Genomic DNA, 15,769 nt, shown 5'->3' on the forward strand with positions numbered 1-15,769 from the left:
TAAGGTGATCCTTACCAATTGGGAATGTACCTAGGGTACATGGAGTCCATTTTAAAGAGAGAGCAGACAGCCTGAGACCCTGAATGGCAGGATCTCAGGCCAACTAAGTCGAAAAACCAGCTAGACACTAGGCAAAAAGTTGGGGGTAACCATAGTCAGACATCCACCTTCCTACAAGCATGTAAACAGAGATGTTAGCATGTAAATAGATTACATTATCTTCCTGAAAACCAGGTAAATTCCAGTAAGATACAGAGGTGAAGAAAGGGTGTTCCACATCAAAAAGGGTACACAGGAGAAAGACTGTCATTAAGAATTTTATTTACGGATCTTCGGGGGGGGGGGGAAGAGGGGCACTGAACACAGTCTTAGAGGGCACATGAGCAGTGCTGGAAAATGTGCCCGAGGGAGTATGAGAAGGGTGTGGTAGGTACGTTTAAGGTAGGATGAGATGAAAAGGATGTAGCAGTCCTCCTCTTCCACGTATGCTTTATTGACGTACGTGAAAAGTTGTAACACAGCAGAACTGAACTTTTTTCTACAATTGTGCAGCGGAAGCATGGGTTTCTGGTGCTCTAGTATTGTCACCCTAAACAGCATACCCTGATACTACACATTTCCACACCCTGTGCAAATGTGGGTGGTCATTCCATTATCCTTACCACTAAATCTACCCTTCCCCCCACCCTGCCACTCCTTTTTGCCCTTCAAAGATTATCTACATTGATTAGGTGTTTCCACGTGTAGGACTATCCATGATATATAAATGGTTGCATTTGTTGTATATCACTCAGTCTTGGTAGTAGGGTGAGGCAAATTCGGCACAGTAACTCTTAACATTCAGGACAAAGGATCAAAATTCAGGACAACATTTCAAAGTAAAAGGTCGATTTTACAACACATCTGAGTAGTTCAAGTAATGAAATGAAAGTAAGAAGATGGCGAACACAAGAACAAGTCAAAGGTTATTTTGTTTGGTTTGTATATTACATAGAAGTATTGAGCAAACCTTAATCTGTAAATGGTCTTATTTAAAGATTTTTTTTTAAAACTATCAAACGATATGCATACTAATCAAAATGTGACAGGCAGCATAATGTCCCACGATTCTGCCGCTTTACCCTTTGGTGCCAGCAGCTCTGTTGAGAAATTTGGACTCGCAGCTCATTGGCATTACAACTACTACTAGTAGACACAGATGGAGTGAAATGTAGAGTAAGTGGTTGGAGCAGATGTGATGGAAATAGTGCATGTGTGCGTGAATTTCACTGTGATTGTCTCTGGCTGTCACGCAGGCACGGACCCTGGTCACCCGGCATTCCTAAGAGTACTCTGTGGAGCACCCCCTTTCCTTATTTATTAAGTACCTGTAATCTGAACACGTTTGGTCGTTGGGTTCCTCCTTTACACACCGTTCCTATACAGGAGATGTGTATTTACTGGCTCAAGCTTTAGAATCGGTGCGCGTGGTTCTCCCTTCGAGTTTCCTGCTCATACTCCTGTCCAGACTGAGCTTTTGTGTAGAGTCATGCTTCTCACAAGAAGGCGCACTCGGGCTGACTCATGCTTAGAGCATCCAACATAGAGGCACCACTAAAGGGTTAAGGGCACATAAGAGTTTATTTAGTTAGTCCTTTTAAGAGATACTGTTTAACTGTAATTTTATCAAGGACATTGTATTGATATTGTATTTTGATCTACATGGATTTTTTTCAATGAATCCTATGTATTATTGTCTTTATGTATTAGATGCTGGTGCTTCTGTTTTATATTTTTCTTGTGTATACTTTGATGGTTATTGCAACCGAATAAAGTTCATTACTACTAGAGGCACACTAAGCAAAAGGTGTCTGCACCTGGCTGCCAGTAACCTCTCAAAGAGTAATTCGGGTTAGATAAAAGGGCAGGCCTGACACAGAAATGTCTTCATCAAGCACAACAAACAGCAGCCACCTCCCTAACCCAGTCATTAACCAAAAAGCAACCCTCCGGAGAGAATAATCAGGGCTCCCTTACTAACAAAAGTCCTCATGAAGGGTAGCTTTGTCTCCATTTTCCTCATTTCAGTGCCTGGATCTCCGTCCACAGGAATGCAGTCGGTTCACTTCCACTGTTTGGAGAAGGTGTCCTACTCCTCTGTCTTGTGCCATGCCAAGCCAGGGGCATCTAAAATGGATTCCACTGGCTTCAATTCTTAGGCTAACTTACACACAGAGCCCTACTACTGTACAGGTGCTTAACATGCACTACACGTATGCACACGATATAGACACAAGATTTCGGCGCAAGGTTCTGAGCATAACCATAACAGCAGAGGTTTACACAAGAAGGGCCGGTCGGCCACACTCTGACACAGGTAAAAGGATCCGGTCACAGTATTGGTCCCAAAACCCTGTATACTGTCATCACTGCTTTGTGTGTTATACCTTGGACAGGAACAATAGACCTCTGTCTAATATGAGAGGCATGTTTGGTGCGACCATCCTGGTCGCAGAACTATAACCTCCTTGGGCACAAACTTTTATTAGTGTAATTCGAGAGTCAAAATAAAAATTTAGGATATATGTGCAGACAGGATTTTAGGGCAGGGTAACCTGCCTTTATCTCATGGAGTAGGTATTCCCATCCCGGCACCATCCATTTATCCATCTAAGCACCCACCCAGATCCTTTCACCCATCTACACCATCCCCATACTCTCCATCCATCCTTCCATCCATTCACCTATCTATCCCGTACAATTCGAAAAGAAACATCTAAATTATTTAACAACATGTTCAGGATAAATGAAGACAATGGAATACTTAGTTGACAAAAAGCTCTTGATGGACTCCTCATAGAACATTTTAAAAATTCTCTCCTCCAATGACTTTAACTAGCCTCTGTAATAAACACTTATTACACTCCGACTCATGTACCCCACCATTAGTACATACTTCCATCATCAGTGTTTTCTCCCTTTGTACTTTTGATCACCCTGTTGTCTAATCTATATGCCCCATGTCTATTGCTCAAGTGTAAGGTGCTCTGATACCCTCATGGGTCTTGTTCATGCTATAAAAACATTTTAAATAAAATAAGTCCCATTGCTGACCCGTAAACATGTTATCTATTTCAGCTGAACTCTTCTATTATTACTGTTTACATGCCTATTATAGCAACCTTTTTCTGTACGTCTCTCCATTGTATCTCTGGATTGCTGCATCTCACAACCTTTCTTGTAGAGTTAACATTTTGAGCTTGACCAAGCAATTAACATAATTCCATCAGTTACTTTTAAAATCTTGTGACCTAAAGAGTGTTCAATACATCACAGACCTGAGTGTACACCAAACTCTGCTCCAGGAGGTGCCAGCATGAATGAAAATATCAAGAGGTATCATCCGCGTTATCCCAGTGGAACACTACCTACTCTTCGGAGATTCATCTGGTCCTGGTAGCACAGACAGATCAAAATCCCACCACTTTTGCAGATGTCGCCTTGTCAATCAGTAACTACTCTCATGGCATAAACTAAGGCCATCTGCTTAGGTCCTTGCATGTAGAAGCTGGTGGCTTACTAAATGCCATAACATGGTGTACAATGCAGTAAAAACAAGTCTCACCCTTCCTCGGATAAGTGCTTGCAGTGCCCCCATAAACTATAGAGCCCATGTGTTGCTCCCACCAAAAATAAATTATGCGATCTGCCTCACCAAATAAGGGTGTGTGAATTTGGGTGAGGCTAGGGAACGAGGTTTAAAAGAGGAACCATTACAAAACAGCAGAGGAACCTTAGCTCTTGAAAATAGCAGAGGGACTAAAAGGCCAAACTCTGTTCGGCTTCTGGATCACTCAATTCTCATTATGCTAATGCTATTAGGGAGCCAACATTAGAGGTGAATGAGCATAGAACTGCCTTGCAAGCTGATGGGTCAATGTGCACAATAAGTGGCGACAGCGAGTGATTATACGAATGTTCCAGAGGTTAAAACTGCAAGTGTAATTCAAAGGACTCATACCAGTATTTGTAGTGTGCCTAACAAATGTGACTATGAATGTAACTTCAGTGAAGTGTGAAGCTGACAGTGTCCTTTGACCAGAGGTCGAAGTGGGTGGGATCTATTAGGACTGACCCCAAGCTTTTCGATTTTTAAAAGAACAGTTAGTCTACTTTTTGTTTACAGACTTGCGTCTAGCAGTAAGCGAAGTGTGTGATTGGGCTGAGAGGTCTCTCCATTACTGTGAAACCAAGGGGGAGGCACAAGGAGTTAAAGAAGAGGTGGGGAAGCAACTGAAGGTAAGGTTGGAGTCAGGCTCAAGTGTGTAGCCTGGCTCTGGCTCATCTGGAGGTCCTTTTGAACCCTTGAGCATAAAGCAAGCTGAATTTTCATGTGGCTTCTGCCTACCAACGTTTTAGCCTCATGCACCAAGAATTAAAGACAAATTGTTATTGTCTGATGTACTGAATCGTTCAATGACAAATCAGAAAATATGGTAACGATTATGGCTTCCTCGCTTGTGTGATCCTGAGCAAATATTTAATTCCACTGGGCCTCTTTTTATTTTTTATTTTTCTACATTACCAGATATAAGAGCACTTTCAAATGCATAAGTTAAGGACGAGCACTGTACAAAAACCTCTATGGGGTTTGAGCCAATAGACCATAATGTTGTTCCATGTGTAATATAAATATTTGCCACATATAAGGTCACATAACTGAATTGTCTTTTATTTACTAATGACATTGTTGTCAGGACTGGAGAGCATGAATGTTCTTGTTTAAAAACTATCAATTTTAATAAATGCCTCTCAAGGAAGAGATATGATCTGATGCACTAAAGTGAAACTCTTAAGCGTGTTAAAAAAATGCACTTTTTATTGTAAAGAGAGTTTTCCATATTTATACCTGCTGTTTGTTGCACGATTTACATGCCAAACATTTTCATGGCTCAGCTCATGCACCGTGTCCAAGAGCCAAACCAGACCCTTAACTCTGCTTGCCTTGATAATTTGTTGCCTCTGCCACCTTTGGCCAGGTTAGGCTTTAATTTGTTGTTACAATTGAAACTTTTGATTAAAAAGATTTATTCTTTTTGAAAGGTACTGCAAGGGTGATACCAACTTCTGTAGTGCGGGCTTTTAACGGGCACCCATTAAAAAAGATTTGCACTAGGTACAATTTAATTGCACGCTACTGTGAATATATCTTAAACTGTAATGTACTACAATTTTAAAATAATGATGTACATATTCAACGTGCTTCATGCTACCAGGGCTTCGTACCACAGAAACTATACTTTCCTATTCCCCACTGCACCAACCAGACTTAAATTGTGTGGCTCATACGCTCAGACAGCTGCAGTGATCACTCTAAAAGAGCGCAATTTTCATTTAAGGTGTGTGCGCTATATCTTATATGCACTTACCTGAAGGTGAAAAGGCAACAAAATAGTTACAGAATATTTTGTCCTTTAAACCACATCCTTGATTCCATCCCCCACTGCACTCGGGATCCCAGTACTCATAAAGTTTTTGATGCTCGTCAACTGCAGCCTTTAACATGTGGTGGTTGACAGGGAAGGCTTATCAATGATCCCTGACTTTAAACCTTCGAGACAAGACTCTGCTCGAGCAGTAAAGCCAGGCCTGCGCTGTAGGACTTTAGCAGGGGTACAGCCACTGATTGCCCTGCCCCCTTGCCTGAGCAGTGGGCTTTGCCTGGCTGCATACTTGAATTGAGGTGGGATGCACACCAGTTCTTTTATGTTTTGTACTCCATTATCCAACCATGCTTAACTGCTTCAGACATATACTGGCGTGCATTCAGGATTCGTGCTCCGCCCAGTTTGGCTTGCAGTATGAAACAGACACACGGGGACCTTTTTACTTTCCTTCTCCAGTTGCACAGCCATATCCGTTGCTAATGAATCAAATGAATCAATTTTATTCTTCTATTCTTCATTTCATCCATATTATTTACTCAATCGCTTTTCACCCTTTCCATTTTTCATCAATTTATTGTACTCATTGCCATAGACAAATTCAAGATGTTCACAAACAGGAGATGTTTCTGCATGTCATGACTTTATTAAAAATTCACCCAATGCATTTCGGAATATTTCACTTCGTCAGGGGTATCTATAAATGAATTCATAAACCCACCATCAGCCTAGATATTATGTAGCTAATTGCAATGCGAAAAACATAAAACACATTATTCAATTTTTTTAAATAAACCTTTGTCAAAACACTGCGTGCTAGACAACAAAATATCTATATCAGCGCCCATACTCCTCCGTTAGTGATATGAGCATAAAATATGAATTTCTGTTGAATCACCCTCCTTCTGAAAAACATTTGTTTCTAGATGCAGCCTTCGCTTTTTCTTACTAGATTTTGCCCCGTGTCACTCTAGAGCCAAACATCAACTCTTATTTCTCCCAATAATTCCCAGCGCGCTTATCGTGACATGATACTCTAAAACAAATTATGAAACTCAATTCTCTCAATTGCCGCTTTTTCTTGCCTTCATTATTCTTCAAGTGTCCCAGTACATCTTTCCACGTAGCGGCTATAACACTCAATCTAAACCAAGTCCAGGAATGGTAACCCCTCCCACTCCTTTCAGGTGCGCCATCAGATGACCCAGTGTGAACAAGAAACTCTGAACCGGATTAAATCAGTATTGCGCTGCCCTCAAGTTTTAACTTCAATGTGTGTACTGCATTTCCCAGAGTTCCATTTGTCAGGGTCCTACTCGGAAAATACGCTTCCCAGTGCTACAACCCCATCATAAAGATTCAGGAAAATATGACTAACGCAACCTAAGCCACATTTCTCTGAGGAACAAAACAAATCAGCATGCAGATCTCTAATGTCGCCGTTTCCTATAAAAACTGCTTACATTCCAAGTCTTCTCAGCATAATCATCAATGTTAGTTCTTGTGTTGTTTCCATGCTCATAGAAGTCGCTCATGTCCAGAAGCAAAACTCCTGTTATGTTGCCTGGCTTCCCCAGTCTTGCCATTCTGACCTGCAATGCAGGCTTCAACAAGTTGATATAGGCAGTGGCAGCCCTTGACACTGCTCATTCACTACAGTTCCTGTAATTACGGACCAAAGGTGTCCGAAAGAGCAGGGCGTTAAGTGAGGCTGGTCAATTCAGCTCTCTGACCTGGTAGTAAGTAAGAAAATGGATATTAAATCGGGTCTCCATCGGGCCCTATGTTCATATTCCTAACTTGCAAAGACACTGATTGGTTTCCGAACAATGAATGTAAAGAAAAGGTTAAATTAATCCATGTCCGCGAAGTAGTTGCTGTTTATATTTCACCTATTTAACACACTTAGGGCATGCAAGATTAAGTAAGCCATTTCCAGGACTTGTGTTTCTGTATTTGTTTTTGTGTAGCATATTGCTCTTGTATAGTGCATAGTTTGTACTGAATCCCCTCCAGGTGTTTATAAGAGGCCATAATTGAGAGCTCTGGCGTGGAGGCTAAAGGCGCAGTGAGTTTTTCACACTGCCTGTCGGGTCAAAAAAGGTGTTCAGAATACATAGTCATCCAAAATGAGGGGGGCCTTGATTCCTCGGTAAAGCCTTAGATTCTCTTCAGGGCAAAGACCAGACTTATCTTCTTGTTACACCGGGTCTTAGCAGAGAAAGTCCTGCAAACTGAAGTTCTGTGAATTATTAGCAGGGTGCAGGCAGTAAATGAAGGTCATCTTCAAATTGTTCTAGGCCCACCGGGCTAACCGAGTTTACAAACAGATTTGTTCACATTGCTATTTGAACCATTACAAAAACTCAAATGGTGAGAGAACCAATATCACTTGGAGGTTCAACACCAGAGCGGAAGGGGCAGCAGGAAGAAGCCTTTAAGCTCTGCAGCAGAGCGAGTTTGAAATGATTAAGACACCACTCCAAGTGGGATAAAGGTAAAGTACAAATTCCTGTCTTTAATGTTGTGTGTTCAAAGTTCCTTCCTGCCGATTTGTAAATGTTTGTTGAAGGTTTTCTTCAGAAAGAGAAGAGCTCTGGAGATTCCCTTTTCACTCGATGTGCAGTAGATAATTTAAGCCAGGATTCTCCAACAAGTAGCTGGTGAGCTACTGTTAGCTCTCCAGCTAACTTTAAATAGCTCTCCTGTGTGTAGCCCAGCCGACTACATTTGAAGCTTTTGATTTGTTCAATTAATGTGTACGCCTGCATTTGAACTGTAAATGTTTGTATTTTCAAAGCTTCTAAGCTGAACTTATCTTTGGAGAAAATTGGTTGACTTTCCAAAATGTTTAAAACTGATATTTGAATGATAAATATGCGGTATGGGAGATATTTATTACTACCTTGGTTCCAGAGGCTGTGCAGCTATGACTGCTATGTAGAAGCATTCAAATATGAAACACTATTTGCTGTGAAACTTGCCTGGTGCTCTAAGGTGATCACGGTTCGAAATCTCGTGCCGGGTGGCCACTATTGTAATAGTGACCGCATCTGACAAAATTACAATACTAATATTATTAGTAGACCTGACTCTAAAATGAAAGTCAAAAATCTTTAGCAAAGTATTGCAGCAGGCTGTGGCTGATGATAGCTCCAGTACTCATGAGAGTTGTTGGACAAGGTCCTGTTGATGCTGTTGACTTTTGCTGGAAACGTTCAGGGGCGGGGGTTGAATTTCGCACCCAGAGAAGATCCCTCGCCTAGTGAATATTTCTACATTTGGACCTGTTTTTTGGAGCTTTCTTCTAGAAGGGCAAGGAACCATCAGTAGCTGAAAAAGGCTCCATGAGGCTGGATACTGTCCCACGAGAGTCAGCTGAAAAGTATTTGCTACTGCAGTAAAGCTCAGAGCAGGAGAAACCTGAATCTTTGGCCCAGCTGTAACGCACCTTCACTGGATTGGCTTTGTCAGGTTTCTTCCGGTCCTCTGTAGGTCTTAAAAGCCAAAATGTTTCTAAGTCTCAGGGATGATACAGTTCAGTTTGACACCACTAAAGGGTCCAGGATCTTTGGTGCCATTACCTGAGTCAAGACTCACTCCAGCAGAGGCCACAACAGGGTACAGGGCAGATCCAGTTGGCACTGGGCAGTTGCAGAAAAAGAATCACATAGATTGTTGTATTTCTGTAGCTTGAACAGGAGGTCTGCTTTATGATCCGTGGAATCCACTTCCTTGTCCTGGGTACAAAAGAGAGGAGGTCCAGTTGTTCGTGTCTCTTCTTGGGTCACAGAGCGCAGGTTCAGTCCTCTTCTGATTCTTCCACAGATCCAGTAGTATTTTGCAGGAGTTACTGTGGGTGCCACAGTTATACCTGGCACCAGTTTGTGGGTGGGGCTGATTCCTGGCTTCTTCCTAACCAATAGGGTAAAAGATCCCAGTGCTAATCCTACCACCTTTTGCAGCATTTCCCATGTGCCCTACAGCAAACAATCCCACGGTGCCCCTCTCTGCCTAAATCCAAGATGGTGAAATCCTTCTCTTCTTGTGCAGAATCTTTGTTCCCACCCCAGAGGTGGGAACAGGGAAATAAGCAGCCCCTCCTATCTCGTCCCTCCTAATCAGTTCTGGGGGCAGGTCCCTCTCCACTGTGATTTAGCCTGAATGACTGGGGGAACTAAGAAAGGGTCTGTGCAGGTATCATCTGCCTGTGACAGGGGAGGCCCCTTTTGAAATAATTAAGTTCCTGGGCACGGCCTAAATGGGTAACCTGCAAGAGGATCAGAAGCATCTCCCCACACCCAATCCTTTGTCTTCTATTCTTGGTGCAAATTTCACACCTAATTCATGGTTAAGCCCTTAGAGGGCTGCGGCGGGAGGTTAACGCAAATTAGCCTCAAGAAGCTTTAGGCAGGGAAAGGTAACTTTCTAGAAGTGCTTTTTTGATAATATTTATTGAAAATCAGACTTCACCAGTGAATTGGGTTTTTATAAAATTTCAAAGAGTCTAAGAACGAAATCTGTAGCTATTTCCACACTGGCATCCAAGTGTTTTCCTATGGGACAAGCAGCCTTGCTGCAGTGAAAAATGTTTGGGACCTTTTTACTGTAAAGACGGGTTTGACATGAAATTTGTATATGTCCTATTTTTGAATACCATGTGCCTTGCCTTATGAGCAGTAAGGCCTGCTTAGGGGTGATTTATTAATACTTAAAAGGAAGGTTTAGTCGGCTTAAAGGATTTATTTTGGCAGTGTGAATTCCACTTTAAAAGCTGATTAGTCGGGCTACAATGGTAGGCCTGAAGCCATGTTTTCACTGTAGTGGATGACACAATAGGTGCTGGTGTCCACTAGTAACACTTAACTTACAGACCCTGGGTACACTTTGTACCATATACTTGTGACTTGTAGATGAATTAAATATGCCAATCAGGTGTATAGCAGGGGTAAAGGGCACAGATTTCTACAGCCATCAAAAGCAGTTAAGCCACAAATCTGGGGGTACACGACACAAAAGATGATCACTTCCTACATAGACCAATTTCAGTTGCACTTGTAATACTATAGTTGCCTCATTGCCCCATCCAGCGGGCTCTTTCTGACTTCCATTAGCGTGCTTTCTGATGCGGGTGTCTGGGCACACATCTAAAAAGAGCAGCATCTGAAGGTTGCATAGAACCACAGTCTTGGATCGTAAGGCTGCTTGCAGTATCTCCTCTTCTTTCTGCAGAAACCACCATGACCATCGCTGTGCTGCCTCCAGTCTTGCTATCTTTTCTTGCCCCGGCAGACAGACTGAATTCCCTGCAATCCTTGGTTGGACATCTCAAACCTGAGTTCCACAATGTCCTCTGGACCATTTTTAGCACCTCCAAATAATACTCCGAGGGGACTCCCCCCAGCACCTTGAGCTGGGCTCCCCACCTCAGATTGCCCAACAACTTGCACTGTTCTAGTTTCTTCAGGTTCGTTCTTTAAACTTAGTAGTTTTACATGAGTTATCATGGTATCTGTCTCTTGCCTTTTCAGGTTGCGCAGTTTGGCCACTGATGTCAACTCACATTCCAACTCATGACTTTTCAAGCTCGCTATTTTTTCTTTCACATATTTGACCAGCTTTCCAACTCTCACCATTTTGAATTCTATGCTTTCATTTATTGCCATATATAAAACGTAGAAAGCCATGTTTTCATTTTGATAACTTTAATTTTGGGTGTTTCAGTACTCAAACAGGCAGTTTGTGGTGTATAGATGGCCCTTTTTTTTCTTCTTTCTCTTAGCCAAATTACGAATGATATAGACTGCAGCACCTCTTTACTAGTTGTACCTATTATTTAAAGGGTTAGGGGCTCTCCACTAACAGCACTTTTCCATGCCCAGTTTAACTTAGCAGAGTCCACAAAGAAGCAGGGAATCCACCTCGAGCAAACGCAGTGCAATGGTGCACTTTGGACTTTTTCCACCATGGCCTCTTCCTCTGCCATACTCATCTCTGGCAGAACTTTTGTTTAGTTGATGTCCTGGTTCATCATGGCTTTCTCCTCTGTTCTCTTCACTCCACATCAAACTTGTGGAGTCACCTGAACCCTGCCTGTCTTGGAGGAGCAGGCCCAGCTCCCCCCATCAGCTCAGATTTCTGCAGTTCATGTGCTGAAAGGAGAATGATTAGGATAAAGCACCGTCACTGGCCTTACAGGGAACAATATCTGAGCTTGTAGCCGCCTAACCAGCTCATTTGTTCTGTGGTCACCAGTGAAGTGGGTTCCCTGATTCTCTGCTGCTACAGGACTGCCTAGGAAGGCACACATAGCAGCATGGTAGCAGGAGCTTTACAAGAGTCTGGCCATCTTGCGCCTCTGCATAGCTACATTTTTTATATTTAAGGTTTGGAGGTGGCACGCTTGTGGCTAGGTGCAGGCTGACACATTTCCTGCATATGGTTTAGAAGCATGTGTTAACGGTCTACATGTTCTTTCACTTTCCTTTTAATACGAGATGACTGTGCTGCGTTACTTATACACAGAACTTAGAAAGGACATAGTTTCATTGCATCAAAGGCGCTATATCACAATCTACCTGGTGAGAGTCTAAAAGGGGCTTTGTTCATTGACAAACCATGATACACTTGGTTCTCCAGGATCAGCCCTAGAAGACTGACTGCCTTCACCATGGTAATGACCATATTTCTGATAAAGTGGAGAGAGGTAGTGTGGAGGCTTTTGAAAATACTGAGTCCAAGATGTCATACCATATTTATATGGATTACCAGAATGCTTGCTAAATGTTGTTATTTATACCGCATTCTCCCAGTGCTCTTTGGGGCAGATCCGGGCTCCTGCACGTGCCTAGTCTTCAGCTCATATTGATGGTTCTACTGGGCATTTGAGATCGCTTGTCTCTAGAATCTGTCAATTGTTTTGCTTGTTTTAGTCTTCTAATAACTTCCCTTGATTTTAAACTTTCAGTTGTACTGGAAATCCCATTGATTATTTTCTCCCTGTCCCTTTTAGAATGTATTTATTATCATGTCAAAATTCTTGTTTCTTCATTTCCTTCTGTGTCTGAGAATGCAGCCACATTTGACAGTTATAAATGATCTGTTCCCTCTTTTCTCTCAGTATTGCATCATAATGACGCACCTGAATTATGTTCAATTATCCTCCATTGACTGGTGTGAGGTTGTCTTGCACCTCGTATCCTATATCTATGTTGCGTTGAAGTATCTGGATAGACATTTCTGAGCATATCTTCAGTCTAAACAACTCCTTTCTTTGACTGTGATTCTCTTTAGGTTATCTGTGACTTTATATTCCTTTTCTGTTATCTTTTCTTTAAAGGCATCCTTGTTTTCCCAAGGCATGTGTATTTTTGGTTGTATTAGAGGCTAAATCATAGTCTCTTAACTTGTCACTAGCCACAGTTTCTTATTTTGGTTTGAGATAGAGCATTACTGTGTTTCTACAACTGATTTCCTACAATCCCTGCTTTTTATTATTCTCCAGTTTTAAGAGCTTCCATTTTTTTTCTTTCCCCTTCATTATCTACACTTGTTTTGTAGAAACTGCTTAAGTTCCTAATGTGTTTTTTTTCCAATCCCTTCACTTCTTGTAGTTTTTCTCTTGGTGTCTCTTCTCTCTGCTTTTAAATCATTATGTTGTTTCCTTTAGTTTTTCCCTCTCTACTGCTTCTTTGTGTTGCCCAACACACGTTTTACTCTTTTCATTACATGTGGCTCCTGCACACTATCAATATTTTCCCCGTCCCTACTTGCCCCCGCCACATACGGCCGCTTCTTCCTGTCATTATTTCCAACGTCTTCTCCCCCACAGTTTCAGGGCATGAGCTTAAAGTAAGCATGCTCTCCTAATAGTAAGATAGCTGCTCCAGGTCTAGGCCAGCAATTAAATGGATGCGTTCTTTGTTCCTTTCACTATTCTTGCTATACACTTTGCTGCCTCCATGTTATTGGTGATGCCACCCTTGTGCAATCAGCAAGCAAATTCTCTCCTTGCCTAATCTTTTCTTTGTTATAACCATAATACAGGATCTCATACCTGGGTCTCCTGCCTCTTGCCTTCGCCTCTTCTGATCTCTTAGAATGCTGAGTTTATTTCAGGATTGTCTTACTCTACCAATCCTGCTGGCACTAGAAACACTGAGTGCTGGTCCTACTGTATGTGCCTTTTGGCCAGGATTTCATAGAAGACAGGAACATGAAATATATATGTACTGCCTTAATGGGTAAAAAAAATAAATCTGTTCAGTAGGATGCAACCCACAACATCCTGAATTATTACGTTAACTTCATACCCTCTATCATCATGCAAATGCCTTCCTACTTTGTCAGTCTAGCATCATTAAATGTTAATAAAAATACAGCCATTTTCTGAGCTCCTGAGCAAATCAAGTGCAAGGCTTCTTTAGTCGAGCCACCTCCCTGGTTGTTCCAATATCAAAAGAAGGGATCTACATATCCTATTGCTCTGGAAAACATTACATATTCCTGCTGATTAGTTCTCTGAGGCTTGTTGACATTCCAATTGTCTGAGTGAGGCTCAAAATGACTGCTCTGTGTTCTTTTAGGAGACGATATATTGTGATCAGCTTTTCCCTCCTGGTAACTATTATCATGTTAATCATCTTGTTCTTTTACGTGCTAGTATCAATTAATAATTTACTTTCGTTTAAAGCTGTTGATTAAGCTACTCTAGTATCTTGTAATTTCTTACCCGGACAATATATCACCACCTCAGTTGCAGTCGACTAATAGTCATTCGCAGTGAGCCAAGAAATGAAGGCGAACGTGTATTTTATATATCAATCAATTCCATGTGGACTCTTTTTTGGATTATTTTGGGTCATTTGAGACTTGTATTGGGTAGTGTTAAATCATGTTGAGGGATGGAGAGTGTACAGATAAAAGCCTGATTCTCAATTTTTTCTTTGAGGTGTGTCTTACTTTCCGCTTACACCTGATTAGCTCCTGGATTTCTCAGAGTAACTCTCACTTACTCATCAAAGAAATATTTTAAATCTGCCCATTGTGATGTTCCGTACCAAGCAACCTTTTTCAGGTGTATCTTGGGCAAACAGACTTATTTAGAGACGGTATTCTGGACCAACCAAAGATGGTCAAATTATAGAATAAAAGGGCTACTTTGCACAACGTTACTTGTATTTTGAGTTCATTGAATCTGCCCAGGGCATTTTTAATGAGCCTTCCCTAGGAGCTCATGTCTTTATTGAGCGTTATACATGTGCTAATTAACAATAACACTGAACTACAGCAACAATTTTAATTGTTTTTCCTCTTGTTTGTCACTTTTAGTATTGATGTCAGTTAACTGCTAGCAATGGAACATTAAATATCATAGACTTGATAATGGTAGAAAAATCTATAACAGATTCTTGTCTTTCTTTGATTTCAGATTTCAGCGCAAGAACATCTTCTCAGAACTTGATCCTTAAGCAATAGTTTTCACTTTGTGGATAAGAAAGATGGGGATTTCATGCTCTCGCCGTGAGCTTGAAATTTTGTATTTCATGCCCCCTTTCTCTTCCTCCTTCTGAATACTTTGCCTTTTTTGTTTTGAGTTTTTTAGTGTATTCACTGCATAAATTATGAATGATTGGTATTCAATCCCGCCTAGGACTGTACATTTATTTATTCCAAATAAATAAACCTTTTGAAAATGTAATTTTAAAATGACTTTTATATGTTCCCCTTTATGCAGTACATAATGTTTGCAAATGTCTTTTTTTCCCCTATGTCTTTCTTGTTGGTGTAGTTTTGGAAAGGATTTTTGTCACTGTTGGTTGCAATGGACTATTTGTTAATGCAATTCTTGGTTATTAAATAAAATATTTTTTCAGCAGTTTTGATAATGCACAAGTTGAAGCTCAATTTCAGCTGAATCCAATAAAGTTGTGTATATTTTGTCTGATTTGTCAAACCTGTTTCTCTAAGTACTCAATAGTGCCTGACTCTTTAGGGTCCAAAGGTTTAATAAAGCATGACTGTATCTTGACCACCAGAATACCACTTAAGTGGCATATAATCTGTTATGCCTTAAAGTGCTTCAGTGGAGGAGGTAAAAGCACACCTAGCCATGTTAAAAGGTTGCCCAGTACATGTCACATTTCATGGGTCCTCAAGGATACTTTCCTCGAGAGGGCTGAAATGTCCTGTGTATTCACTCCTAAAATAAGAGACAGCTTGCCACTGACCTACAAGCACAAGCTGCAAGGCTCCAACTAACGTTTTTTCAAACTTTTTGAATGCTCATTTGCAACAATAAAAGACCTTTGTCCTTTCAACTTCTAGTCTTGGTGTTCAGATTGGTA

General features: G+C 41.3%; 1 protein-coding gene across 1 annotated transcript in view; it reads left to right on the plus strand.

Moving 5' to 3' along the window:
- The window catches only part of LOC146783844 (ubiquitin-conjugating enzyme E2 G1-like), a 46,757-nt gene extending 31,393 nt beyond the window's left edge, over positions 1-15,364 (plus strand). The window contains exon 6 of the mRNA XM_085633257.1: positions 14,854-15,364. The gene's annotated coding sequence lies outside the window, so the exon portion shown is untranslated. The remainder of the gene's footprint in view (positions 1-14,853) is intronic.
- Positions 15,365-15,769: the final 405 nt, after the last annotated feature.

This window comes from Triturus cristatus, chromosome 11 (genome assembly GCF_964204655.1).
Source record: "Triturus cristatus chromosome 11, aTriCri1.1, whole genome shotgun sequence".
Classification (NCBI taxonomy): domain Eukaryota; kingdom Metazoa; phylum Chordata; class Amphibia; order Caudata; family Salamandridae; genus Triturus; species Triturus cristatus.